The sequence below is a fragment of the Mauremys reevesii genome, unplaced genomic scaffold, assembly GCF_016161935.1.
Source record: "Mauremys reevesii isolate NIE-2019 unplaced genomic scaffold, ASM1616193v1 Contig9, whole genome shotgun sequence".
Lineage (NCBI taxonomy): Eukaryota > Metazoa > Chordata > Testudines > Geoemydidae > Mauremys > Mauremys reevesii.
In genome coordinates, this window is record NW_024100906.1 from 1,029,495 (window position 1) to 1,057,156 (window position 27,662).

Consider the following 27,662-nt stretch of genomic DNA (forward strand, 5'->3'; position numbering starts at 1 on the left):
CATAAGAACGGCCATACTGGGTCACACCAAAGGTCCATCCAGCCCTGTATCCTGTCTGCCGACAGTGGCCAATGCCAGATGCCCCAGAGGTAGTAAACCTAACAAGTAATGATCAAGTGATCTCTCTCCTGCCATCCATCTCCACCCTCTCACAAACAGAGGCTAGGAACACCATTCCTTACCCATCCTGGCTAATAGCCATTCATGGACTTAACCTTCATGAATTTATCCAGTTCTCTTTTAAACCCTGTTATAGTCCTAGCCTTCACAACCTCCTCAGGCAAGGAGTTCCACAGGTTAACTGTGCGTTGAGTGAAGAACTTCCTTTTATTTGTTTTAAATCTGCTGCCGATTATTTTCATTTGGTGGCCCCTAGTTTTTATATTATTGGAATAAGTAAATAACTTTTCCTTATTCACTTTCTCCACACCACTCATGATTTTATAGACCTCTATCATATCCTCCTTCAGCCTGGTCTACACCTAAGATACGCAACTTCAGCTATGAGAATAGCATAGCTGAAGTCGATGTATCTTAGTTCGACTTACCTCGCGTCCTCATGGTGCGGGATCGATTGCCGCGGCTCCCCCGTTGACTTTGCTTCTGCCTCTCACCGAGCTGGAGTTCAGCAGCCAACAGGAAAGCGATCGTGGATCGATTTATCATGTCTACTCTACACGTGATAAATCAATCACCGATAGATCAATCACTACCCGCTGATCCTGCGGGTAGTGTAGACATACCCTTAGTCTCCTCTTTTCCAAGCTGAAAAGTCCTAGCCTCTTTAATCTCTCCTCATATGGGACCCGTTCCAAACCCCTAATCATTTTAGTTGCCCTTTTCTGAACCTTTTCTAATGCCAGTATATCTTTTTGGAGATGAGGAGACCACATCTGTATGCAGTATTCAAGATGTGGGTGTACCATGGGTTTATATAAGGGCAGTAAGATATTCTCTGTCTTATTCTCTATCCCTTTTTGAATGATTCCTAACATCCTGTTTGCTTTTTTGACCGCCTCTGCACACTGCCTGGATGTCTTCAGAGAACTATCCACGATGACTCCAAGATCTCTTTCTTGATTAGTTGCAATGAACTTGCTGAGGCTAAAGCTAATGATGAGACTTTACGGAGGGTAATTAAGGCTATTACTGTTGGGTTGTCATAGAATCATAAAATATTAGGGTTGGAAGGGACCTCAGAAGGTCATCTAGTCCAATCGCCTGCTCAAAGCAGGACCTAATCCACAACTAAATCATCCCAGCCAGGGCTTTGTCAAGCCTGACCTTAAAAACCTCTAAGGAAGCAGATTCCACCACCACCCTAGGTAACCCATTCCAGTGCTTCACCATCCTCCTTGTGAAAAAGTTTTTCCTAATATCCAACCTAAACCTCCCCCACTGTAACTTGAGACCATTACTCCTTGTTCTATCATCTGGTACCACTGAGAACACTCTAGCTCCATCCTCTTTGGAACCCCGCTTCAGGTAGTTGAAAGCAGCTATCAAATCGCCCCTCATTTTTCTCTTCTGCAGACTAAACAATTCCAGTTCCCTCAGCCTGTCCTCATAAGTCTTGTGCTCCAGCCCCCTAATAATTTCTGCTGCCCTCTGCTGAACTCTTTCCAATTTTTCCACATCCTCATTGTAGTGTTGGGCGCAAAACTGGGCACAGTACTCCAGATGAGGCCTCACCAATGCTGAATAGAGGGGAATGATCACGTCCCTCAATCTGCTGGCAATGCTCCTACTTATATAGCCCAAAATGCCATTAGCCTTCTCGGCAACAAGGGCACACTGTTGACTCATATCCAGCTTCTCTTCCACCATAACCGCTAGGCAGGGCCAGCGCTTCCATTAGGTGACCCTAGGCGGTCGCCTAGGGTGCCAGGATTCGGGGGGCGGCATTTTGTGCGCTCCCCACGGGGCGCACGGGAGCTTCCAGTTCCGCTCCCGTCACGCCGCTGAAGAAAGACCTTCTGCTGATGTGCCACGGAAAACAGCAGCAGGCAATTGAGCAGCTCAATGACTGCCGCTGTAGCCTGCGCAATTTCAGCGGAGGGTCCTTCTTCGGCGGTGCGATGGGAGTGGAACAGGAAGCTCCTGCGCGCCCCATGGGGAGCACACAAAATGCCATCCCCCGAATTCTGCCTAGCTTTTCTAAATAGTCCTGAACCACTTCTTTCTCCACAGAGGGATGGTCACCTCCTCCCCATACTGTGATGCCCAGTGCAGCAGTCTGGGAACTGATCTTGTTCATGAAGACAGAGGCGAAAAAACATTGAGTACATTAGCTTTTTCCACACCCTCTGTCACTGGGTTACCTCCCCAATTCAGTAAGGGGCCCACACTTTCCCTGACCTTCTTGTTGTTAACATACCTGTAGAAACCCTTCTTGTTACTCTTAACATCCCTTGCTAGCTGCAACTCCAAGTGTGATTTGGCCTTCCTGATTTCACTCCTGCATGCCTGAGCAATATTTGTATACTCCTCCCTGGTCATTTGTCCAAGCTTCCATTTCTTGTAAGCTGCTTTTTTGTGTTTAAGATCAGCAAGGATTTCACTGTTAAGCCAAGCTGGTCGCCTGCCCTATTTACACATTGGAATGGTTTGTTCCTGCAACCTCAACAAGGATTCTTTAAAATACAGCCAGTTCTCCTGGACTCCTTTCCCCCTCATGTTATTCTCCCAGGAGATCCTGCTCATCAGTTCCCCAAGGGAGTCAAAGTCTGCTTTTCTGAAGTCCAGCGTCTGTATTCTGCTGCTCTCCTTTCTTCCTTGTGTCAGGATCCTGAACTTGACCATCTCATGATCACTGCCTCCCAGGTTCCCATCCACTTTTGCTTCCCCTATTCATTCTTCCCTGTTTGTGAGCAACAGGTCGAGAACAGCTCTGCTTGGTTGGTTCCTTCAGCACTTACACCAGGAAATTGTCCCCTACAGTTTCCATAAACTTCCTGGATTGTCTGTGCACTGCTGTATTGCTCTCCCAGCAGATATCGGGTGATTAAAGTCACCCATGAGAACCAGGGCCTGTGATCTAGCAACTTCTGTTAGTTACCTGAAGAAAGCCTCGTCACCTCATCCCCCTGGTCTGGTGGTCTATAGCAGATTCCCATCACATCATCACCTTTGTTGCTCACACTTCTAAACTTAATCCAGAGACTCTCAGGTTTTTCTGTAGTTTCATACCAGAGCTCTGAGCAGTCATACTGCTCTCTTACATACAATGCAACTCCTGACCTTCTATGCCCTGCCTGTTCTTCCTGAACAGTTTATATCCATCCATGACAGTGCTCCAGTCATGTGAGTTATCCCACCAAGTCTCTGTTATTCCAATCACACCATAGTTCCTTGACTGTATCAGGACTTCCAGTTCTCCCTACTTGTTTCCCAGGCTTCTTGCATTTGTGTATAGGCACTTATGATAACTTGCTGATTGTCCTACTTTCTCAGTATGAGGCAGGAGTCCTCCCCTCATGCGATCTCCTGCTCGTGCCTCCTCCTGGTATCCCACTTCCCCACTTGCCTCAGGGCTTTGGTCTCCTTCCTCCGGTGAACCTAGTTTAAAGCCCTCCTCACTAGGTTAGCCAGCCTGCTTGCGAAGATGCTTTTCCCTCTCTTTGTTAGGTGGAGCCTGTCTCTGCCTAGCAATGGTCAGGACATACCAGATCAACTCCATATTTTCAGTTCCAAGCAGAACTGTCTGTTAGTGATGGTGTATTGTTTAGAGGAAATAAAATAGTGGCGCCGAAGTTGTTACAAACTGACATGCTCACAGGGGGACATGAAGGGCGCTTGGACCTGGAAAAATGTCAGTGCAGAGCAGGGGCGGCTCTAGACCCCAGCGCGCCAAGCAGGCGCGTGGGGCGGCCCTTTCCCGGGGGGGGCGGCATTTGGCTCCAGTGGACCTGCCGCAGGCATGTGCGGCAGGTCCACCGGAGCTTGGGACGAGCGGACCTGCCGCAGGCATGACTGCGGCGGGTCCCCTCTTCCCGCGGCTCCGGTTGAGCTCCCGCAGGCATGCCTGCGGCAGGTCCACCGGAGCCGCGGGACCACGGCACCCGCCGCAGTCATGCCGGTGGGAGCTCAACCGGAGCCGCGGGAAGAGGGGACCCGCCGCGGGACCGGGGAAGGGTGGCGCAGTGCACCGCGCTGCTTGGGGCAGCCTACTTTCTAGAGCCGCCCCTGGTGCAGAGCCAGGGAGAGACTGTACTGGCCACAAATGAGCAATGAGTTAACAAAATTGTTAAAATGTGTGAAACAGGCCCCCAGTGCCAACCTGAACAGCGTAAAAGAGACTATGTTAGTCAGCAATGAACAGTTAAGGGCATGATCTAAAGTTGGTTTGAATCTATTTGCATACACAGGTGAGGGCTCTGTTTTTACACTGGATTATAATTCTCATTCTCTGGAAGTTGTTTTATTTGAAAATACCACACCAAAAACGTGGTATAATGCACATGAAATATTTTGCAGACATGGAATCCCTGAAGTTATTTGCCCAGGGCTGAGATGCAGCCACCTATGGGATGGGGCCTGGGGGCTGTTTGTACAGGGATTCCCTCACCCGGCACTGAGATGTGGCCACTTGTTGGGTGTCTCAGGGAAGGGATGGGGGGAGGTGTGACTCTGCCTCTCCATGGAGCATGTGGGCTTGGTAAGATGTGGGCTGGGGCTGCAGTTCATGGGCAGGAAGTGGACATGGTTGGCACGGCCCTGCTGTAAAGCCACCACAGCTTCTTCCTGATTCAAAATCACATCTCCACTGTCTGTGAAGCTGGGACCTCTCAGGGCACGGGGGGAGGTCACACGTTGTGGTGGCTGAGAATGACGATGACAGATTTGAGTCTGGGACTGGGGAGTCTGAGGCACATTGGGAGACGGGTCCTAAAAAGGGATGAAGGAAAGATCGGGGGAGCCTGCCCCTGCCCTCTCAGCACCCCCTTTGTCCAGCCAGCCCCACAATTTTCCAACCTCACCCTCCAGCCCCACAATTCTACACCCCCCTTGCCCCACACCTGCTCCTCCTGCAAATCTGGAGGGTCTTTACCTCCTCCCAGCCTGGAGGGGGCTGCTCCAAGGGGACTCTCCATCCCAGGTCTGGGCTTGCAGGGATGGAGAGAGGAGAAGGGCTGAGGGAGAGGAGAGCAGAGCCACCCTGAGAGGTTATTACACTCCCTACTGCTCTCCCACAATTCCTCTCAGCCCTGCTTGCCTCCTGCGGCGGCCCTGATTGGCTACCCTTCCCCAGGAGGTTAAAGATCAGCCAATTAGAGAGGGGTTTCCCCACTCACCCACTTCTCCCAGCCACTCCCACGGGCAGAGGTGGGGAGTTAGTTAGCTACCCAATGCATTAGGGATTCAGTGTTGCCATCCACTGCCTGTTTCTTGTGTGACATGAGTTTAGGGAATCTCAAGCAGGAATCGCGAGGTTACAGTTGAACCTCAGAGTTATGAACTGACCAGTTAACTACACACCTCATTGAAACCAGAAGTATGCACCCAGGCTGCAGCAGAGACCGAAAGAAAAAAAAAAGCAACTATTGTACAGTGCTGTGTTAAAAGTAAACTACTAAAAATATAAAGGGGAAGCTGCATTTTTCTTCTGCGTCGTGTAACAGACCCAGGCCAGTGGGGTACAGGAGTCTGGCAGAGGGCAAATATACTGGTCACTGGATGAGTAGTTTTCTGTTCCCTGAGTGACCAGAGCAGGAGCTGCACTAGAGCAATCAGGAACCTGCTTGAACCAATTAAGACAGGCAGGTTAAGTAAGACACCTGGAGCCAATTAAGAACATACTAGAATCAGTTATGGCAGGCAGGCCTCCCCTCAGTTAGTGAAAGGCACGCAAGGAGCAGGGAGTGCTGTGCTGTGCTGTGCTGTGCTGTGCTGCTGGAGGACTGAGGAGTACAAGCGTGATCAGGCTTCAGGAGGAAGATCCTGAGGTGAGGATAAAGAAGGTGCTGGAGGGAAGCCATGGGGAAGTAGCCCAGGGAGTTGTCGTTGTCACTCAGCTGATACAGGAGACGTTGTAGACAGCTGCTATCCACAGGGCCCTGGGCTGGAACCTGGTGTAGAGGGTGGGTCCGGGTTCCCCACATCCTCCCAACTCCCTATCTGACACAAGAAAAGTTGACCTGATCTGTGAGACACACCAGAGGGGAAGGTCTAATTTGGAAAGTGATCTGGCCTGTCCCCAACCCACTAGGTGGGACAGAGACTGAGGAGATTGTTCTCCATTTCCCCCATGCTGGCCAGTGCTGAGGTTAGCTGAGTGAACGGCAGGTTTGAGCCTCTAGCAGAAGTGGCCAAACTGAGGGCTGCCATAAACCTATGAGGCAAGCAAATCCGCTAAAAAGCACAGGACCCACCAAGGCAGAGGAGGAACTTTGTCACAATAGTAAAGTTTCAAAGCTGGATTATGTCAATGTTCAGTTTTAAATGTTTGAAAGAACAACCATCATGTTTTGTTTGAGATACGAACATTTCAGAGTTACGAACAACCTCCATTCCCGGGGTGTTCATAACTCTGAGGTTCTATTGCATTTTACCTCTGTATTTGGCCCTGGTGCGACCCCTGCTGCAATAGTGAGTCCAGTTCTGGTGCCCACAATTCACGAAGGATGTTGATAAATTGGAGAGGGGTCAGAGAAGAGCCATGAGACGAATGAAAGGATTGGAAAACCTGCCTCATAGTGATAGACTCAAGGAGCTCAGTCTAATTAAGGGAAAGGTTAAGGGGTGACTTGACCCCAGTCTGTGAGTACTTATGAGGAGAACAAATATTTAATATTGGTCTCTTCAATCTAGCAGATAAAGGGTTAACATGATCCAATGGCTGAAAGTTGATGATAGACAAACAAAGGCCATGTCTACACTAGGGAGCGTACAGCGGCACAGCTTTACCGATGCAGCTGCACCAATGTAAGATCAGTCGTGTAGCTACTCTATGCTGACAGGAAAGAGTTCTCCAGGCAACGTAATTAAACAACCTCAATGAGTGGTGGTAGCTCTGTCAGTGGAAGAAGCTCTTCTGCCGCCATCGCGTTCTGCACACTACCACTCATGCCAGCAAAACTTATGTCACTCAGGGGGGTGGTTTTTTCACACCCCTGAATGACATAAGTTTTTCTGTCATAAGCGGTAGTGCAGACATGGCCTGTGACTGCAAATAAAGCCGACATTTTTAACAGGAAGCGTAATTCACCATTGGCACAGTTTGCCAAGAGCTGTGGTGGATTCTCCATCACTGGAATTTTTAAATCGTGATTGGACGTTTTTCTGAAAGCGCTGCCATAGTTCAATGAGGAATTAATGCAGGGAAGTTCTCTGGCCTGTGTTATCCGGGAGGTATCACAATGGTCCCTTCTGGCCTTGGAATCTATCAGTCTATGAAGTCTGATCTGCCCCTTCTACCCCTACAGGAAGTGCACCCGCTACGGATCAGCATCAGGAAAGCTGATGGAGATAAATCTAGCGATTTGTTCACCAGCGCTAGCTCCACTCATGATATTTATTTTTAAGTGGGAGTGTCTGGTGCTATGCAAATGAATATGGGGAATGATTTGCATAATATAACCCTTGAGGGCTAGACAGCAGGGAGCAGGTGGTGAGGAGCTGGTAGGCAGGACACCTGGGTTCTATCCCTGGCTTTGGGAGAGGAGTGGGATTTGGTGGGTTAGAGTGGGGGGATGGAGGTGGAATTCAGTCATGTAGCCAGAAGGAGCCGGCCCCTCAGCCCCAACCACTGGCCCGTTCTCCATAGGGGAAGCGCTAACTGGTGACTGTTTAACCCCTGCAGTGCTGGCACCAAGCCGTGGATTCAGCGTGGATGTGGAGGGACCCATCACCTTCCAGGATGCCGCAGCGGGGTTTGGGCAGAGCGTGGTGCAGTTCCGGAGTGCCAGCGCTGGGGGGTAAGGGCCAAACGTGGGCTCAGGGGCCCACATGACTCGTGACCAATGCTGAGGGGCTTGTCTGGCTGGGCTGCCCCTCGTAGGACCCACTGCACTGGGTGTAATGGGGCATCTCCTGAGCCCCCCTCTGCTCTTTCCCCGCAGGCTGATCGTTGGGGCCCCGCTGCAGATGGGAGATGTGAATGAAACCGGCAAAGTCTACAAGTGCGACCCGGGCTCCAGACGCTGCCAGGAGATCCTCATCCAGAGTAGGGGCACCCTGGGCTGTGGGGCGCTGCAATAGGATTGGGGTGGGAGCCAGGACTCCTGGGATCTGTCCCCAGTTCTGGGAGGGAGTGGAGTGGAGTGGGGTCTAGTGGTTAGAGTTGGGAGTCAGAAATCCTCGGTTCTATCCTCCGCTCTGGGATGGGAGTGGAGTTTATTTTCTCACCCTGGTGTGCTTCTCTCACCTGTCAGGGCCCCCCGATGCCATGAACATGTCCCTCGGTTTGTCTCTGGCTGCCCGAGGCTCCCAGTTTCTGGTAGGTACCACACCCAGGGGAAATGGGAGCTGGGACTGGGGTCTGACATTTGCTCCCTCATCATTCCAGGGGACAGCTCCCCACCCCCAAACCCCACTACTCATTGATGGTAGTAACTGGGCAGTGTCAGCGTGACTGGAGCAATGGTTCAGAGATGACAATTGGGTGATGTCACTATGACTATAGGATAACTGTGCAAGGGCTGTTGGTAACGCCCATAACTGGAGGGGGGGCACAAGGATGCAGTGGGGAATGGTGGTAGCCAGGTATCCTCACTTTGGCAACAGTGACCGTGAGATGATGTTGTGAGGGATGAAGGCAACTGGCTGATGTTGCCATGGTGACAGTGACTGGAAGGAAGCAGGAAGCTGAGCATTGTAACTGGGTTGTTGCCATGGTGACAGTGACTGTGTGTGAACTTAGCAGGGAGCGTGGAATTGGGTTAACATTGACATGGCATCAGTGACTGGCTGCTGCTATAGCAGGGACTGTGGGAACCACATGATGCCCCCGTGGGGGTCCCTCTGCCCTAAGGGGGTCCCCTGCCCAGGCAGGGGCTTTCGCTGCATATCCATGGTGGGGAGCAGACCCCTGGATCTATCTCCCACCCTCAGTGCTCTGTTCAGAGGGGCACCTACTGACCCCGTGCCTTCTCATGCCCCAGGTGTGCGGCCCCACGGTGCACCGGGCCTGTGGGGAGAACATGTATGTGAATGGCTACTGCTTCCTTCTGGACCAGAGTCTCCGGCAGCTCCAGCACATCCCGGACACCCAGCCACGTGAGGGGTGACACAGGGGTGGTGGGGGCTATACCATGGGGTCACTGGTGGGTATATGGGCCATGGATAGGTGGAGGGGAGATGGGTCTAGATGGGCCCATGGGTCTCATATGGGTTGGGATAGCAGGCTAGGTGGGTCCATTGGTTTGATTCAGGATGTGAGTGGAAACTAGGTACCAGGATTCCTGGGTTCTGTCCCAGCTCTGGGATGGGGCTGGGGTGTATTTTTTTCATCCCAGTGCATGCCATGCTCTACGCTCAGGACCCCTCAATGGCAAGGATGGCATCATATTGCGACAGAGGGGCCCATTGGCCCGGGGTTGCAGGGAGGGGACATGATGTCAGGTTAGATGGACCCATTGGTCTGGTCTAGCAATTTTTACTGAGTTTTCTCCATGTTTGTGGAGTTGAGTCAGGAATCGGATGTATTTTTTCCTGTCCCTGTCAGAGTGCCCCAAACATGTCACAGACATAGCGCTCCTCATGGATGGTTCAGGCAGCATTGCACCTGTGGACTTTGGAAAGATGAAGACGTTTCTCTCTGAGATCATGAAGCGTTTCCGCAACACCGACACGCAGGTAATGGGCAGAGGCTGAACCCTGACTACGTACCCTGCCCCTCGCAGTCTGTGCTGGCCCCAGTGCCCTAGTGCAGCGCTAGGGAGCGCTGTGCTGCATGGAGCAGTGATAGATTTTGTATACAAAACCAGGAAAATATTCACAAAACAAGCTACATCCCGACCGCCTACCTCAGCTGTTAACTGAGTCTGATTCCTGCTTTTCTGACCCTCCACTCCTGGGATTATTTTTTTCTCTTCTCCCCTGTCTCCTGCAGTTCGCCCTCATGCAGTACTCCAATAAATTTAAATTGCACTTTGACTTCATGGAGTACAGAAGGAGTCGTGACCCGATCACCTTGTCCAGGGGGTTGAGCAGCTTAGTGGAACGACGCGCACGGCCAGCGCCATCCGGAAAGTGGTGTAGGTGTTGCCCTGCTCCCAGTGCTGGCTCCACAGGGAATAGGCTGCAAGGACATACAAGCTAAGGGACAGGGGCTTGGGACTCCTGGGTTTGATCCCCAGCTGTGGGAGGGGAATGGGGACTAGTAGGTTAAAGCGGGGTTGGGATGCTGTGAGTAAGGACTCCAGAGTTCTATTGCCAGTTCTGAGCCTCTGTTGTGTTGTGACTTTAAGCAAGTCATGTCACCTTCCTGTGCCTCAGTTTCCCCTTTGGTAAAATGGGGACATGACAGTGGCCTCCTTTGTAAAGGACTTTGAGATCTGCAATGCCAAAGCAGTGGACGAGTCCTAGGTGTTATTACGTATCAATAACCCTCCCATGTATTCCCCACCTCCACTTTTCCAGGCGGGAGCTGTTCACCTCTGGGAGAGGCGCTCGGGATGAGGCCACCAAGGTTCTCATTGTGATCACAGATGGGAAGAAATACAAAGACCCACTTTCTTATTCAGATGCCGTCCCCGAGGCTGAGAGAGCTGGAATCATCCGCTACGCCATTGGGGTGAGTCGTGGCTGTGCAGAGAACTAGTGTGGATCTGAGCCCATGGCCAGGTTCCCATGTGATAAAGGAGAAGACCTGACCCTGGGTTGTAACTGGGTCAACATGTGACATTATAGGAGAGCTGGAGCTCCTCTGGTTGTTCAGGTTGAGCAGAGCTTTCTAGTTAAAGGTTGGGTTTTCTGCCTACCCTACGGTCCATGTGCTGGCTCAGATTGCCATGAAATTTGGTATTCCTCATGGGGACGCAGGTTAGGATTAAGAACAGGAGTACTTGTGGCACCTTAAAGACTAACAAATTTATTTTAGCATGAGCTTTCGTGAGCTGCATCTCACTTGTGGTCCAAATTTGGGATCAATTGAACAAGGGGTCCTGAGAAACAGTCCCCCAGTTAAACAGCAAAATCACCTGGTTCTAATAAAGTTTTTGCTGCACACACCTGGGGCTCAAACAACGGCTCTGATCCTCCCCAAACTGATCTCAGTCACTTGACATTTATCTCCATGAAACTGCTGAGCCAAAGGGATTGAAATGAGCATCAGCAGCAAGATAAAGGGCAAGTCTAGGTGACAAAATTAAGTCGGCTTAAGTTATGTGGTCACACAGCCACCCCAGTAATTCAATCATTTTTTCATGTCCACACTCTCCTCTTTCTGTCGGCAGTGCGAATCCTCACCAGGAGCGCTTGTACCAACTTAACTGTCAGTGTGGGGCATGGTGGGGCACCGACAGCTGAAGCCCCAAGGCTATATAAGCAACGCAGTGTCTATATGGACACTGCAGTGACCTGACCACATTGAGCTAAGCACATCGGCTCTGGCGGACGTGGAGTTATGAACTCGGTGTGGTGGACGAGTTACATGGGTAGGAGCTACATTTTAGCGAGGCAGCTTACAGAGTTAGGTCAACGTACGCTGCCTTATAGCAACAAACTTAGAGTCGTAGATTCCCAGGCCAGAACGGACTTTTGCAATGATCTAGTCTGAGCTCCCATGCAGCACAGGCCAGAGAACTGCCCCAAATAATCCCTGTTGGAACCAGAGCAGATCTCTTAGAAAACCAGCCAGTCTTGAGCTAAAAATTGCCAGGGATGGAGAATCCACCGCGGCCCGTGGTGAGCTGCTCCAATGGTTAATTCCCCTCATGGTTAAACCTGACACCTTCTTTCCAATCTGAATGGGTGTAAATTCCGCTCCCAGTCATTGGCCCTTGTTCGACCTTTGTCTGCCGCTTCTGTCAGGTCCAGCGACCGGGAGGTGCCTGACTCCACCGCTGAGCCAACTGCACGCAACCCACCTGGACCAGCGCGGTGGTCCCAGCCCTTCACCCGTTGCCCTGAGGCATCCCCCAGAGACACTGCAGCACTCACCCCTCACTACGCCCTGGAGATTGAGTCATGCAGGGCCCAGAGCGCTGACAATTCCCATGGCAAGAAGCCCCCTGTGCCCCACTCCTGATACAACTGACACAACTCGGTGCTGAAATGAGGCAGGCTCCATAACTCCAGGCATGAGGACACCTCTCCTCACGTCACAGTGACTCTTGTGCCAACCTGCTCCAGCGGCCCCCCCACCCCCCACTCACCAGGGCAGGACATGGCGCTGGCTGAGCCGTGCCTCTCTAGGGCCCAGCAGGGTTCGGGGCAGGTAGGTATTTGTCCAGGGCTCTCGGCTGTGACTGACACCAATGCCCTGGTCTCCCCTGTACCTCTCTCTACTCCGTGAAGGTCGGCAGGGCCTTCTCCAGCACCGCTGCCAAAAAGGAACTCCAGAAGATCGCCTCTGAGCCCACCGACGAGCACGTCTTCCAAGTGGACAATTTCGATGCCCTACAGGGCATCCAGAGCCAGCTGCAGGAGAAGATCTTCCCCATCGAAGGTACCAGAGCTGGGGGAGGGGCCACACTGGCCCTGGGGCTCTAGAAATGGGTTTTCAAGGCCGAGATGGGACAGGGAGCAGCTGGGAATCCAGAGCTTAAAGAGGCCCCAAATAGTCTCTCTTTCCCCATCCAACATCTATCTACTGATCTATCTCCATAGATCCCTGTAATGCCTTTCTCATCCGAGGCCCCTGGGCAGGGGACTGGCTGGCTCAAGGGGTGGAGGAATGGGACATGGGCAGGACCAGCTCCAGGCGACCGCCAGAGCGTCCCCCGTGGAGTGCCGCCGTGAATGGGGCGGCAAAATTGCTAGAGGCGCCCCTGGACATGGGGCCTTTTCTTTAGGGAGTACTGGATCCAATCCAGCCTTGAGGTGGGGAGAAGGGCTGGCTCAGGGAATGGGGCCTTTACCGTCTGTGATGGTCTCTCCGTGTCTGTCTGTCTGTCTCTGTCCCCAGGCACCCAGTCCCAGAGCGGCAGCTCCTTCCAGCTGGAGATGGCTCAGGAAGGATTCAGCTCCCTGCTGTCCCCTGTGAGTGACGCCTGGCCTGGGGCATGTCCCACGCTGCCGTGGGCTGGGGCCCTGACAGCGCTTTCATGCTATGCAGGAGCTGGTTGCCTTAGTGCAGTGGTCCCCAACCTTTTGGCGGCATTTCGGCAGGTGCTCCACTGGGGGTCAGGACGCGGGCGTCTTTAGATGCCCCCACGGGCGCCATGGGCACCGCGTTGGGGACTCCTGCCTTAGTGCTTGCAGGGGAGACAACCCTTTACTAGCCAAGAGTGCTGCTGGAGCTGTGCAAAGGGCACCCTCCCCTCCCACTCAGGGCAGGCACTAGGGGCTCTCTGCTGCAGCGTGTGCTGGGGACCCAGTAGGGGTGCTCACTCCCCTGTCCATCAGCACTGACCCCAGGGTCCCCGCACGTTGCTAGGGGGCGCTGTGCTGCAGGTTCTGGCCTCGTCTAGTAAATACATTCTGCGCTGTCTGTTTCCTGTAATCAGTCCCCTTTGCCGTGCGTGTCGGTTTAGGACGGGCCTGTGCTGGGAGCAGTGGAGCCTATGACTGGTCGGGTGGGATATACCTATATGGGAGCAGCGGGAAGCCGAGCTTCATCAACGTATCCAGAACCTCCACTGACATGAATGATGCTTACCTCGGTAAGAACAAACCCACCCAGCTTCCCTTACCTATTTAAACAGCCCCCTCGCCCCACCCCAGAGGTGGCTGCATCTCAGTTCTGGGAAAGTTCTGTGCAGCACTGTTGTACGGCTGTTTCCCATCTCACCTCCCAACGTCTCTCTCTTCCTTTGAGGTTATTCGTCTCAGATCATCACAGCCAATGGGCAGAGCAGCTACGTGGTCGGGGCCCCTCGCTACCAACACACCGGCAAAGTTGTCCTGTTCAGCCAAGGTACCAAGGGCGGGGAATGGACACCCAGATCGGAGGTGTTGGGAAAGCAGGTATGGGGAGCGGTACAGGTAATGTGGAGTGTGGGTGTGAGAGAGAGAGAGGGATGGAGGAAGCCTGTAGGATTTTGACATCGTGTAATATTTGTGTTTGGCTTCAGCTTCAGGAACCATTCCATCAGAGAGCCTCAGGCAGGGGATAAACTTGACTGGTTTAGGGAATTGCACTGCAGCTGACACTCAGCATCTCTCCAATATCCCACTGCTCTTACCTTCACTTAGGGTCTAGACAGATCTCATGAGACGGATACAGACAGAAGCCCAGACCCACCAAGGGACTTAGGCGTTGTGATGCTGCAGGGAGGCACCTACCCCTGCCAGCGATCCATGAAGCAGGGGAAGACTGGTGCTCTTCCTCCTAGCCCACATGTCGGGCCTCATCCAGTAGGTATGCTCAAAGCCACCAAGATCATCACAAACCAGATGGCGGAGACGAGGGAGTGCCTTGTTTGAGTCCCTGCTTTGCCTGATAAGGAAGAAAGCTTTAACCAGGGCTCTGCCATCTCTCAGGGAGTTTTCTGACCACTGGGTTGTAGGGTGGTTGTGATTTGCACACATTCTACAGCCCAACTGATATTTAATTAGTCAATTAAAGTGGAACAACTTTAACAGGAGAGACTGAGGGAGCCCACAGCTGAGGGGTTAGAGCACTGACCTAAGAAACAGCAGACCCCCTGTTCAACTCCTTCTCCTCTGACCACAGTTATCAGATGGTGCCCTGCAGGTGGAGCAGCCCCTGTCTTCCCCCAGTTTGTGGATCATGCTGGGGTGTGGTGTGAAATGGGCAACTGGCTGCTTAGAGTAAGACAGCAGTGCACATGCCCTGCCATTGAAGCAGCAACATAAGGAGCTTCTACTGCAAAAACTTAGGCACCAACTCAGCTTAGGCACCTATAGGGGTCAGCAGCAGCCAGACAGAGGTTTTGTGGATCACAGTGTCACCTAAGTTTGTGGTTTAGGCACATAAGTCCCTTTGTGGATCTGGGCCAGAGAGACTCAGACAAGGAAAATAACATTCCTAGTGATATTAACAGTGTCTGGAAAGGATCACACTACACTAACAAGTGAATTTCTCCAAGATCCAACTGCCTATACATTCCAGCTGAACAGAACTTATAACAGTGGCTCAGTCAGTGAATAAACTTTACTCATGCTAGAACAACCTCTGAAAAGAATTGCACCACAACTAGCATTCAGCATCTCTCCAAGATCTAACTGCCTATACATTACAGTGATAGCGCCACCTGCTGTGCAGCAGGAGGGTGAGTCTAAGGATGGAATGAGTATTGGGACAGAATCCTTAGTCCCATAGGGTGAGAAGGGTCCCAGTGGGAGAAGAAGCAGGCGGTGACTAAATTGAAGGGGTGACTTATCTGCCTCTCCAGATTGGCTCGTATTTTGGGGGTACACTGTGTGCTGTGGACCTCGACAGAGATGGGAACACGGACCTGGTTCTAATCGGAGCCCCATGTACTATACACCTCTGAATGGAGGGCAGGTCTCTATCTGCCTGATTCACTGGTCGGTAAGAAAGATGATGGAGCCTGGGGGAAGATGGATGGCCTGGGATTCTTCTTGCCTGCACTGCCATGGGGTTGTGATGCTGGGAAAATTAGCATGGGAGTAGCAGGTGTGGTGTTCCAGGGAGCAGGATGGGGGGATCATTAGAGAATGCTATTCCTTGCCAGTCAGTGATGGCCCCGATGCCCCAGAGCGGCACCAAAGGCCGTTATGCTGCAGAGAGAGGGAAAGGGGGTCAGTAGGGGGCACTCTCTGCTGGCTGTCAGTGTTGACCCTTTCCACATGTGTCTCTTTGGATGGGGCCTGCAGGGGGCGATGCAGAACTGCAGCAAGACACTGCAAGGACAGACAGGGAAGACGTTCGGTCGCTTTGGGGCCAGCATGTCTGAAATCGGGGACATCAGCGGGGACGGACGGACGGACGTGGCCATCGGGGCCCCCATGGAGAACGACAATCATGGAGCCTTGTACATCTTCCACGGGGAAAAGGGAGGCCTCAGTCCCCAGTACAGACAGGTGAGCCCAGCTCCTGCGGGGACGGGTCACCACAGATCCTGAAAGAAACATCATGGGGCCCCACCGCCCCCTAGTGCCTATTAGCCTGTAGCTGCCGCTATCCCTTCTCTCACCCTCCGCTGCCCCCTAGTGACCATTATACAGCACAGCCGCCCCTTGCCCCCCCCCCCCCTCCACTGCCCCCTAGTGCCCATTATACAGTACAGCTGCTTCTTACCCGCCCCTTACTGCTCTCTCTGCCCCACAGCGCATAGAGGGGTCGCTGTTCCCCAGCAGGCTGCAGTACTTTGGCCAGGCCGTCAGTGGCGGGACAGACCTGACGGGGGACGGACTCCCAGACATCGCGGTGGGAGCACAAGGGCAGGTCCTGCTGCTGAGGTGAGTTACTCTGTTGTTGCACTGCTCCACATTACAGTCTCAGGCCTTGTCTACACTACAGAGTTGTTTTGATAGAAGTTATGTCAATGATCAAGAAGCGCTATAATTTCATCGCTATTCCATGTTCACACTATGCTCCTAGTGCCGGCAGAACACGTCCACACTTGGTGCTCTAGGACTGAGAGTGAGAGCAGTGCACTGTGTGGGTATCTATTCTAGTATGCGACTCGCCACATTCTGTAGCTAGGAGTTGTGGGAAGGTGGAGTGGATCACAGCACCTCATGTGTGCTAGCTCAATGTCCCATGAGGCTTTATTTTCTGTCCCAGCATTCCATGGTCTTCTGACCACTTTTAGTGGCATTTTTTAACACCCTTGTTGATTGTGTGCCCGCCGTCTCTGTGTGAAAGGATGGATCCTGCAATGCTCTCTACTGTTGTGGTCACTGTTGTGAACACATCGCGGCTGGTCGTGGAGTATATCATGAGCACCCAATCTGAACAGGAATCAGTGTTGCCTGACCTGCTGCGTGCCATGGAAAGAAGCAACACCAGGTAACTTTTGGCATTCATGGAGCAGCTGAACAAGGTGGACCATCACTTTGGGGCTCAGGAAAGAAGCATTGAGTGGTGGGATCGCATTGTAATACAGATCTGGGTTGATGAGCAGTGGCTGCAGAACTTCCGGATGCAGAAAGCCGCCTTCTTGGAACTGTGCGCAGAGCTTGCCCAAGCACTGCGGTGCAAGGACACCAAAATGAGAGCAGCCCTCTCAGTGGAGAAGCACGTGGCGATTGCTGTGTGGAAACTGACGACGCCAGGCTGCTACCAGTCACTCGCGAATCAGTTTGGAGTCAGGAAGTCAGCCATGGGTGCTGTGTTAACACAAGAGTGCAGGGTCATTAATCGCATCCTGCTATGAAGGACCATCACTCTTGACCACGTGCGTGAAATAGTGGATGGCTTTGCGGATGTGGGATTCCCAAACTGCAGCAAGGTGCATATTCCAATTTTGGCCCCGACCATCTTGGCGATGGAGTACATCAATAGAAAAGGGTACTTCTCCGTAGTATTGCAGGCACTTGTTGATCACTGTAGACATTTCACTGACATCTGCATGGGTGGTCCAGGAACGTGCATGATGCACGCATCTTGAAGAACACTCGCCTGTACAGAAAGCTGCAAGCAGGGACTTCCTTTCCACACCAGAAGATTCCAGTGGGAGGTGTTGAAATGCCCATAGTGATTCTGGGAGACCCTGCCTACCCATTACAACCATGGCTCATGAAGCCTGACACAGGAAAGCTAGACAGCAGCAAGGAGTGCTTCAACAATAGACTGAGCAGGTGTAGAATGACCCTGGAATGTGCTTTGGCAGATTAAAAGCATGGTGGCGATGCCTTTATGGCAGGTTAGATCTAAGTGAGATGACCATTTCAATGGTCATAGCTGACTGCTGCACACTCCATAATCTTTGTGAGGCTAAGGGTGAAAAGATTCCCCTGGGGTGGAGTGCTGAAGCAGATCAGCTGGCTGCTGATTTTGAGCTGCCTGGTACCAGGGCTATTAGAGGGGCACTATGAGGTGAGGGGGGGCAATTTGAATCAGGGAGGCTTTGAGGCAAGATTTTGAGATTGCAAACCAGTAATGTGTATTTCTATACAGCAAGATGCCATGCCATTTAACTCAGTTATCTTATTTGGCCTCGCACTTGTGATTCCTGACTGGGACTTGTAGTAAGCAAAGGATTAGAATGCATGTATACATTACTAGCAGCAACAATCACTATGTGTAGGCATGGGCGGTTGGTGAACTGCAGGCTTGGGGAGGCTAGCCCCTGCCCAGCCTGCCCCATCTGCTCAGGGCCCTACCCCTCCCATCTCCCACTTCCCCAACAGAGCCCACCTCACCCCCGCAAGCCCTGGTCTGCCTGACTGCCTCCAGTCCTGGAGCACCGGGTGGAGCCCTCCCCAACCACAGAGCACTGGATGGGTGGGCACTGCGCCCCTTGGAGCACTGGGCAGGTGGACAGCACATCCCTCCCCACTAGCCCAGTAGTGGCAGACGAGCAGGCAGCATGTCCCCTCCCCAGACCAGGAGTAATAGGTGAATGAGCACCCCCAGGCCTGGAGCAGCAGGCAAATGGGTAGAGAGCCCCCCTGGAGTGACGTGTGGGCAGGCAGTGGGTTCCCCTCCTAAGCCCTGGAGCACCAGGTGGGCGGGCAGTGTTTCCCCCCCATCCCAGAGCACCTGGCGGGCAGTGCAGACCCCAGACCCTGAGCGCTAGGCGGGTGATATAAGCACCCTCTCCAGCTGCCTGGAGTCTCTGGCCACAGGCTGGCCCCCACTTGCCCCAGCCTCAGGCTGGAACCGAGCCAAGGGGGAAGAGCCACAGCAGAGTGCGGCAGGAAGCAAGAGGGGACCTGGGGGTGAAGTGTGTGCAGGGCCATGCAGGGCAGCTTGGGGAGGCTCAGCCTTCCCCGGCCTTTGATACCTGCTGCCCATGCATGTAGGACACACAGAACAATTCTTTATCTTCCAGAGAGTTTGTTTTTATTAAATGCCAGTTAACACACACAAAAGGCTTGGTGGGAAGGGAGATAAGAGTGCAGGGCAGTGGAGGCTCTCATAGCTGTGCGTATGTCCAGCTATTAATTTGGAAGCTGTCTGAAGGGTTGGAGTGAATGGGATTCTGAGACATTCTGGGAAGTTGCAAGGAATGTTTGGGAGGAATGTGGGGAGGGCATGGAAAGCAGTTTTCCCATCTTTCTATTTCCCTCAGCACCATGTTCTTTTTTTTCTGACTCAGAGGATTGGAGCACATCTCTGAACATGTCCTCCTTGCTCCACCTTGGTTGCTTCCTTATCTGGCGAAGGTGCTCCGTTGGTGTGTAGTGGTGTCCCCAGAATGCCACAGCTGCAGATGCACAAGAAATAATGCACAGAAGCATGATTGTTAGTTCATGCACAGCATTGAATCATTACAGTAAAATACACCTCACTTTCTCAATGTCCCTTGGCAAGCACACATCTCAACGAACACCCTAAACATGGTGAGTATGGGCTAGGTGGGGGGTGGACATTCAAAATCGAGCAAAGGGTGTTGATGCTCTCAGAGGATCGGTGAAGGGGACTGGGGACAATATTGTAAGCCGTGCCACCATTTTGCACAGTCAGAGGTCATTGAAGCTGATATCTCACTCCTGAGAGGAGGCAAAGGTGCATCTACTGCCTGCATCTAGGTTCAGACCTGGTCCCTATGCTGCTCAGCTGTGTGCCTCTTTGGTCCCTGCACAAGTGATTGCCGAGTGGTGCAGGAAAGTTTCTTACAATGGGGAAGGGACAAAGCAGCTCTGCCAAGGAACCTTTGGCAGAGGATTGGCGAGTACCTCCAGGTAGTTTCCTAGAGATCTCTCTGGAGGATTCCCATAAAATCTGGGTGAGGATCAACACACTGTTCTGCTGCACTGCTAAGCTGCACAGGGGAATGCGCGGCACACAGAAACACAGCAAGTCTTGCACATTTCTATCTCTTTCTTCGCCCACTACTACAGTGTTCAGAGCAAAGGACAGCTGTTCGCCATGTAATCGAGCTAAAAAAGATCACTAACCAGGGGTCTCCTCTCCTGCATTGTGCTCACCAGAGATGGACTGCTGGGACTGGTAACACCCCTCCAGAGTGGAAAAGAGCTCCTGACTCACCATGGTACCAGACATAGGGTCCACAACGTCCTCCATTTGACTTCCTCGTCCACGACTTCATCATCAGGTTTAGGTCCACTTTCCATTCCCAGCAAAATGTCCAAGGGGCTCTTTGCGGTGTAGATGGGGTCATCACAGAGGATGGTGTCCAACTCCTTGTAGAACCGGCAGCTCTTGGGCACAACACCAGAGTGAGGGTTTGCCTCCCTTGCCTTCTGGTGCACTTGCCTCAGCTCCTTTATCTTCACTCTGCACTGCACCGTGTCCTGATTTGTAGCCCTTCTCACATAAGCCATGAGAAATCCACCTGTAGATCTTGAAGTTCCTATGGATGGAGCGGAGCTAGGACGGGTCAGACTCCTCTCACAATATACTCAGCAGATCCAACAGCTCCACAGTGGCCCAAGCAGGAGAGCGTTTGCCGCATGGAGCCGCCATGGTCAGCTGGGGAGATGCCACGTGAGCTCACCACACTGAGCAAACAGGAAGTGGAACTTCAAAAATTCCTGGGCCTTTAAAGGAGGAGGGCGGATGCTTGTTTACGTGGCTGCAGAGCAGCTGGGTTTGAACTGCTGATTAGAGCAGTCAGGACGTAGATTTGCCAAATTTCTAGTCACACAGAACCGAACACCTGCCCCTTCCCCGGGGCCCTGCCTCCGCTCACTACATTCCCCCTCCCTCGGTGTCTCACTCTCCTCCACCCTCACTGACTTTCACTGGGCTGGGGCAGAGGGTTGGGGTGCGGGAGGGGGTGAGGGCTCTTACTGGGAGTGCAAGCTCCAGGGTGGGGCCAGAAATGAGGAGTTCAGGATGCAGAAGGGGGCTCCGGGCTGGGCCAGGGCGTAGGGGTGCATGAGGGGGTGAGGGCTCTGGCTCAGGCATAGGCTCTGGGGTGGGGCTAAAGATGAGGAGTTTGGGGTGCAGGAAGGGGCTCCGGGCTGGGGGATGGGGTCGAGGGATTTGGAGTGAGGGAGGGAGCTGTGGGATGAGGCAGAGGGTTGGCGTGCAGGAGGGGGTGAGGGCTCTGGACTGGGTTTGCTAGCTCTGGGGTGAGGCTGGGAATGAGGGGTTCAGCACGTGGGAGGGAACTCTGGGCTGGGGCAGGGGGTTTGTTAGCTCTGGGGTTGAGCTGGGGATGAGGGGTTTGGGGTCCAAGAGGTGGCTCCAGGTTGGGGGGGGGGCAGGGCTGGGGCATGGACTTACCTTGGGCGGCTCCTGCTCAGAAGTAGGAAGCAGGTCTGGTTCCTAGGCGAAGGGGGCTAGCAGGCTCTCCGCGCCACTCTCGCCCACAGGCACTGCCCCCTCAGCGGTGCTGGAGCTGGTGCTCAGGGAGGGGCATTGCGCAGAGCCCCGTGGCCCCCCACCTAGGACAAGTAGGGACTAGCCTGCCTTAGAGCCGCTGCACTGCCGACCGACTTTTAACGGCCCGGTCAGCAGTGCTGACTGAAGCCGCCAGGGTCCCTTTTCCACCAGTTGTTCCAGTCGAAAACTGGACACCTGGTCACCCTGTCAGGAAGGGCATTGTGGGAAACCTCCTGGAGGCAAATTATAGCGACAGAACCAAGCACAGGCTTTAAATTGGCACTTTGTCAACAAAACTTTGCCGCAAAAAGCTCCATTCCTCTCGTCAAGGTGGTTTTGCATTGTTGGCAAAACAGGAGAGTTTTGTCGCCAAAAGTCACATTGTCGTGTGTAAACCTTCACTGTTTTGTGGACAAAAGCTGCCTTTTGTATAGTGTAGACAAGACCTGGCCGAGACCCTGAGAGCCCAGGGCTACAAAGTCCAGGTACACACCCTGATCGTGGGAGCCTTGGGCTCATGGGACCCCCGCAACGAGCCGGTTCTGAGAGCGTACGGGGTCGGTCGATGCTACACCCGGCTCATGAGACAGCTCATGGTGTCCGACGCCATCAGATGGTCCAGAGACATTTATACCGAACGCATCACCGGACACCACCAATACCACACCAAGTAACCGAGACAGCCGACCAGGAAATCACCCACCCTTCCCTGACGGACCAAGGGACGCACCCCACCCATGTACTTATCCGCTACACCAATACCGACTTGGACTCCTTATTCATTCCATGGGTGGCGTACCCGAGCCCACTTATCCACTGACACTTTAAAAACTCTTGCACCCCAATCTGGGTCTATGCCGGTTATGTGATATGTATGTATCTTTTCATCCTTGCAAACGATATCTGTAACCCCCCATAACCCAAGCCTGACTCCAGATGTACAGTACCTTCCTCTCAAGCTGTGTATATTTCATTTCAAACATTCACTTTAATAAATTTTTTACTCTGTGTGTGTGTGTGTGTGTGTGTGTGTGTGTGTGTGTGTGTGTGTGTGTGTGTGTGTGTGTGTGTGTGTGAGAGAGAGAGAGAGAGAGAGAGGGAGAGAGACTGCTGCCCCCTGCTGGAGAATGGCACAATGGCAGCTCTTCTGCTCCCTTCTCTGCCCCCCAGCATCTTCTCTAGGAGAACTGTGTGTCCATAACTCATCTCCCTGGGGTGCTGTGAGCACATCTAGGCTGGGTGGGAGGCTCTGGGGAGGGAGGGGGCCTGGCCCCATTGCAGGGAGCTGCTGGATGATGGTTCTGTTCCCCCCATGGCAGGTCCCGGCCGGTGCTCAGAGTCAGGGTCTCCATCAGCTTCCAGCCCCCAACCATCCCCACCTCGGCCTTCGACTGCCAGGGGCAGGAGCAGCTCAACACGGAGGCCAGCAGGGCAGAGATCTGCTTCACCGTCACTAAGAGCACCAAGGACAGCTTAGGTCAGACCAAACCCACCCCCTGCTCCGCTCCCCCCTGAGCCAGCCAGTCCCCTGCCCTGGGGATGGATCGGAGCCAGCACCCTCTGGGGGGAAAGGCCCCGTGTCCCATTTCCCCTTGAGGTTTCCCACTCTCTGGGTCTCTCTGTCCCTCGTTTTCCCCTCCCCCATAGGCGACGGGATCTCCAGCACCATTCAGTACAGCCTGGCCCTGGACCCCGGACGGACGAAGATCCGAGCCGCCTTCAACTCCACTAGCCCCGTCCTGAGCAGCGAGCTACACCTTAGCATCGAGAAGAAATGTGAGGTGTACCGGATAACGTTACCTGTGAGTGTGGGGGGTCCCAGCTCCTTCCTCTCCCGCTGTGTCTGGTCCTCCAACCCTGCCCCAAATGATACAAAGAACAAACCTCTCTCTGGGTCCCACACAGCCCCCAGTTCCCCTTTTCCTTCAGGGGCCCGACGTGTCTCTCTGTCTCCCCAGCTCTGCCCAGAGGACACCGTGACCCCTATTACCCTGCGCCTCAACTACACCCTCACAGGGGAGCCCATCGCTGCTGCCGGTGACCTCAGAGCCATTCTGAGTGAGGACTCCACGCCAGTGTCTGCAGGCTCGGTAAGGTGCCAGAGCCAGGCCCCGCAGTGTGTCTCCTGCAGAGATCGAACCAGTGACCGTGCAGTTTTAAAGCAAAAGTCTGGAAAATTCAGAAGCAGCAAAAGCCTCCTAACTCGCTTTACACAGCACAGCCACTAGAGGGCGACAGATATGGATGCTGAGTTTGCCTTTGCATCTCGCCTCCATGGGAACACTCCAACCTTTTGCTGCACAATTTTCAATATTTATTTTGGCCAGGGCCCCCTAGTGGGGAAAGGCCCCATGCCCTGTTCCCCACCCCCCAAGCCAGCCAGTCCTCCAGCCATGGTACCACTAGAAGTGTGAAACTGCTGCTGGGCAGAGGGTGAGGAGGAATGGTGGGGGTGAGGGCGGAGCTGAGGATGGGTTTAGCTGTCCCCCTGTGCAGGGCACTGGGAGGTGCTGGGGTAATGGGAGGGTCCCTGCGTCCCTGCGTTGTTGCTCTGGTAAATGGTGCTGCAGCCCCCTCCCCACCCACTCTGATCCTGCTCTCCTGGGTCTCCCCCCAGCTCCCATTTCAGAAGGACTGTGGCCTGGATGGCCGCTGCGATGACCAGTTAGAAATCTCCTTCAATTTCTCTGGGTAAGTCACTGAATCCTCCCCCCCAAAACACCTACCTTGGTGGGATGCATCCGGCTTGATCAGAACTTGGATTTTCAGCATCCAGCTGGAGATCTTGCCAGATTTCCAGGGCTGATGGATCCTGGGTGCGGGGTGTGAAAGGTTACCCCCCTGCTCTGGGCTGTCCCCTGATGTACTGGGGTACCACTGAGCCCACCGGTTCTACCAGCCTGGGCTTCCTTACACTGTTCTGCTGAGCCAGGCCCTCCAGCCTCCAGCACACACCCAGGTAGGGACACACCCAGCTGCAGAAAGACACAGACACTGAAATCAGCTCTGCATGGGACAGCTCAGCTCGGGGATTGCCCAGCACTCAAGTACCCTCAGGAGTGTAAACCCAAAATTGTATTGTATTGAACTGCACAGAAAACTGTACAGCGTAAGCTCATGAAAATCGCCCCCACCCTCAATGCGGAGGAAGATCTGCACAGCTTTTTGCCCCCCAGATACGAATTGCACAAACTGGTTTAGAAAAAACAAGCACAAGTTTAATAACTACAAAGGACAGATTTTAAGTGATTATAAGGGATAGCAAACAGATGAAAGCAGATTACTGAGCAAATAAAACAAACTCGCAAACTAAGCTTAATACACGAAAGAAACTGGCTACAAGTAGTAATTTCTCACCCTAAACATTGTGAGGTTGTTTGCAGAGTTTCCTGTAGACAAACCACTCTTGCTTGCAGCTTAGAACCCCAGATATTCCTTTCACAGGCCAGACACCTTCTAGCCTGGGTCCAGTCCTTTCTTCCCCAGATCAGTCTTAGGTATTTTCATCTTGGGCGGGGATTCAGTGGAGATCTGGCCCTGATTAACTCACTTCCCTGCCTTATATAGGACTTACATGTGGCGGGAATCCTTTGTTTCCCTCTTTGATCCCCATCCCCTATTTGTGGAAAAATACTAGCAGTCCAAGATAGAGTCCAGTACTAGGAGACATGATCACATGACCCTGCAGTGTCAAAGCAGCCATAAATCCCCCAGAAGACTTCACAGGAAGGTGGGAGATTAGTAACGTCAGAGTCTTATTGCTCTCCCTAATGACCTATTAACGAACCAGCCAGACTGATGGCATTTTCGCTGGTGGGCATTCCCCAGGTGCAAATCCACTTGTAATTGTTATATAGTCAATATTCCTAACTTCAGATACAGAAAGGACACATGCATACAAATAGGACAATCACGTTCAGTAAATCATCACCTTTCCAATGATACTGCAGATGACCCATCTTGCATAAAATACAACTTAGTTATGCCATATTCATATCAAAACAATATCTCTATAAAGAATATGAGGCGTAGTGTCACTGGCTGCACTGCTGTGGGGAAGATGCACTGCCGGAAGCTCACAGCACTGGGGTCCCCGGCTGGGCACTGCTAGAAGAAGTTCACAGAGAGGACAGGATGCTGCCTTGAGGAAGCTCACCCTTTTCTCCCCCCTTAGCTTGAGCACCCTGGTGGTGGGGGTTACCCCCGAACTCAACACCACTGTCTCCATCCACAACCGTGGGGAGAATTCCTACAGCACCAGAGTGCAGTTCTTCTACCCGGCTGCGCTGTCCTACCGCCGGGTCCTGCTGCTCCAGGTACCCGAACGTACACCAGGCATGAGGGGCAGCCTCTGCAGGAGGTGCTGTGCTATAGGGAGTGGGTAGGGGGCTCGTCAGAAGGGCTGAGCTTTAGGGAGCGGGTGGAGGGCTTGGTGGGGGCGCCGAGCTGCAGAGAGCAGGTGGGGTGCTCGCCAGGGGTGCTGAGTTGCAGGGAGTGGGTGCGGGGGCTCAGCAGCGGTGCTGAGCTGCAGGGCGCAGGTGTGCTAAGCTGTGGTGAACGGAAGTGGGGACTTGGCAGGGGTGCTGTGAGCTGCGTGTCTCACTGGCTGGTCTCCCGTGCTCAGTCTAACAGGAGGGCCTTGGCCGTTAAGTGCAGCTCGGCCGTGGGCTCCGAGGAACAGACTCAAAGGAACAGCACCTGCCAGATCAACCATCCCATCTTCTGGAGCAGAGCCGAGGTAGGGACGGGCCCTGAACATCCTCCCACAACCCAAGACCATGCCCCAGCCCTGAGCCCCCTCCTCCCACACCCTGAACTCCTCTTTTCTGGCCCCATCCCAGAGCCCACATCCCCAGCTTGTATCCTCACCCAACCCCCTGCCCCAGCCCAGTGAAACTGAGTGAGGCTGGGGGAAAGTGAGTCACTGAGGGAGAGGGGATGGAGTGAGTGGCAGCGGGGCCTCAGAGAAGGGGCGGGATAGGGGAGGGGTCTCGGAGGTGGGGAGGGTCAAAGGTATTCGGTTTTGTGGAATTAGAAAGCTGGTAACCCTAGTGTGAGCCCAGCTGGGAGCAGAGAGGGGCAGTTCCCTGGGGTCAGCCCAGCCCGTGACAAGAGATGTGCTGGGGAAAGCGCCCGGGGACCCCGGCGAGTCAGTGCAAAGAGAGCCCTGAGGTCACTCCGGGGCTGGGGTCAGGTCCTAAAAAGGATGGTTAATGGGATGTTGCCATGGCACAGAGCGGGTTGAGGTCTCTGGATCCCAAACCGGATTAGTGCTGTCTGTGGCCAGGGGCAGGGTCATGTTAACACCTTCGCCTCCCTGGACCCATTTATTCCATCTAAGTTCATACAACAGACCCCCTGATCCCCTGTGTCTGCTCCACCCCTGCAGTCTCTGGCAGTTCCCCAGGCCCTGACGCTCACCCCCCCGCTATGTTTTCCAGGCCGTCTTCATCGCTACCTTTGACATCTCCTCTGAGGCCGACCTGGGGGACAGGCTGCAGATCACGGCCAAGGCCAGCAGGTGAGGGGGCTGTGCCGGGCCAGGGGTGGGGTGGGTAGGGGGTGGATTAGGGTTTTGTGGGGCCCCTGGGCCAGAGCAACTGGGGGCCACTCCACACCTCTTCTGCCTGCATTCCCTCCCCCCACCCCCTGTTCTCCCGGCGCTCCGCCCAGGGAGTGTGTCGGGGTGCGTGGAGTGGCAGGAGAGCCGGGCAGGCAGAGCGGGTCAGGACGCAGGGGCTCCCATTTTTCCGGAGGCTCACAGTTGGCTGGGGCCCCTGGGCACGGGCCCCTGGGCACGGGCCCCATTGGCTAATCCACCACAGGAGTGGGGAGCAGTGGGAGAGGGCCGTGCACAGAGCAGGACAATGCAGAGGCCTGTGGTGCAGCCTCCCTGCACAGTTACCTGCCTGCGTCTCCTCACATCTGTCTCCTTTGCCCTCCCCTCCCCCCAGTGACAATGGCGGCCCCATCACCGAGCGCATGGAGCACCGGGCGGAGCTGCCAGTCAAGTACGGCATCTTCATCATCCTCACCAGGTAGGTCAGTGCAGAGACAGAGGGGAGAGCGCCCCCTACTGGGCCCCCATCCCCACTCCTTGCACCGCAATGCCCCCACCCACCTCCACTCTCCAGCCCCCTCCATCACACTCCCGTCTCTCTCCTTCCTT

The 27,662-nt window shown here is 53.7% G+C and overlaps 1 pseudogene; it reads left to right on the plus strand.

Moving 5' to 3' along the window:
- LOC120395032 overlaps positions 1–27,662 on the plus strand; it is a 69,321-nt pseudogene that overhangs the window by 38,029 nt on the left and 3,630 nt on the right.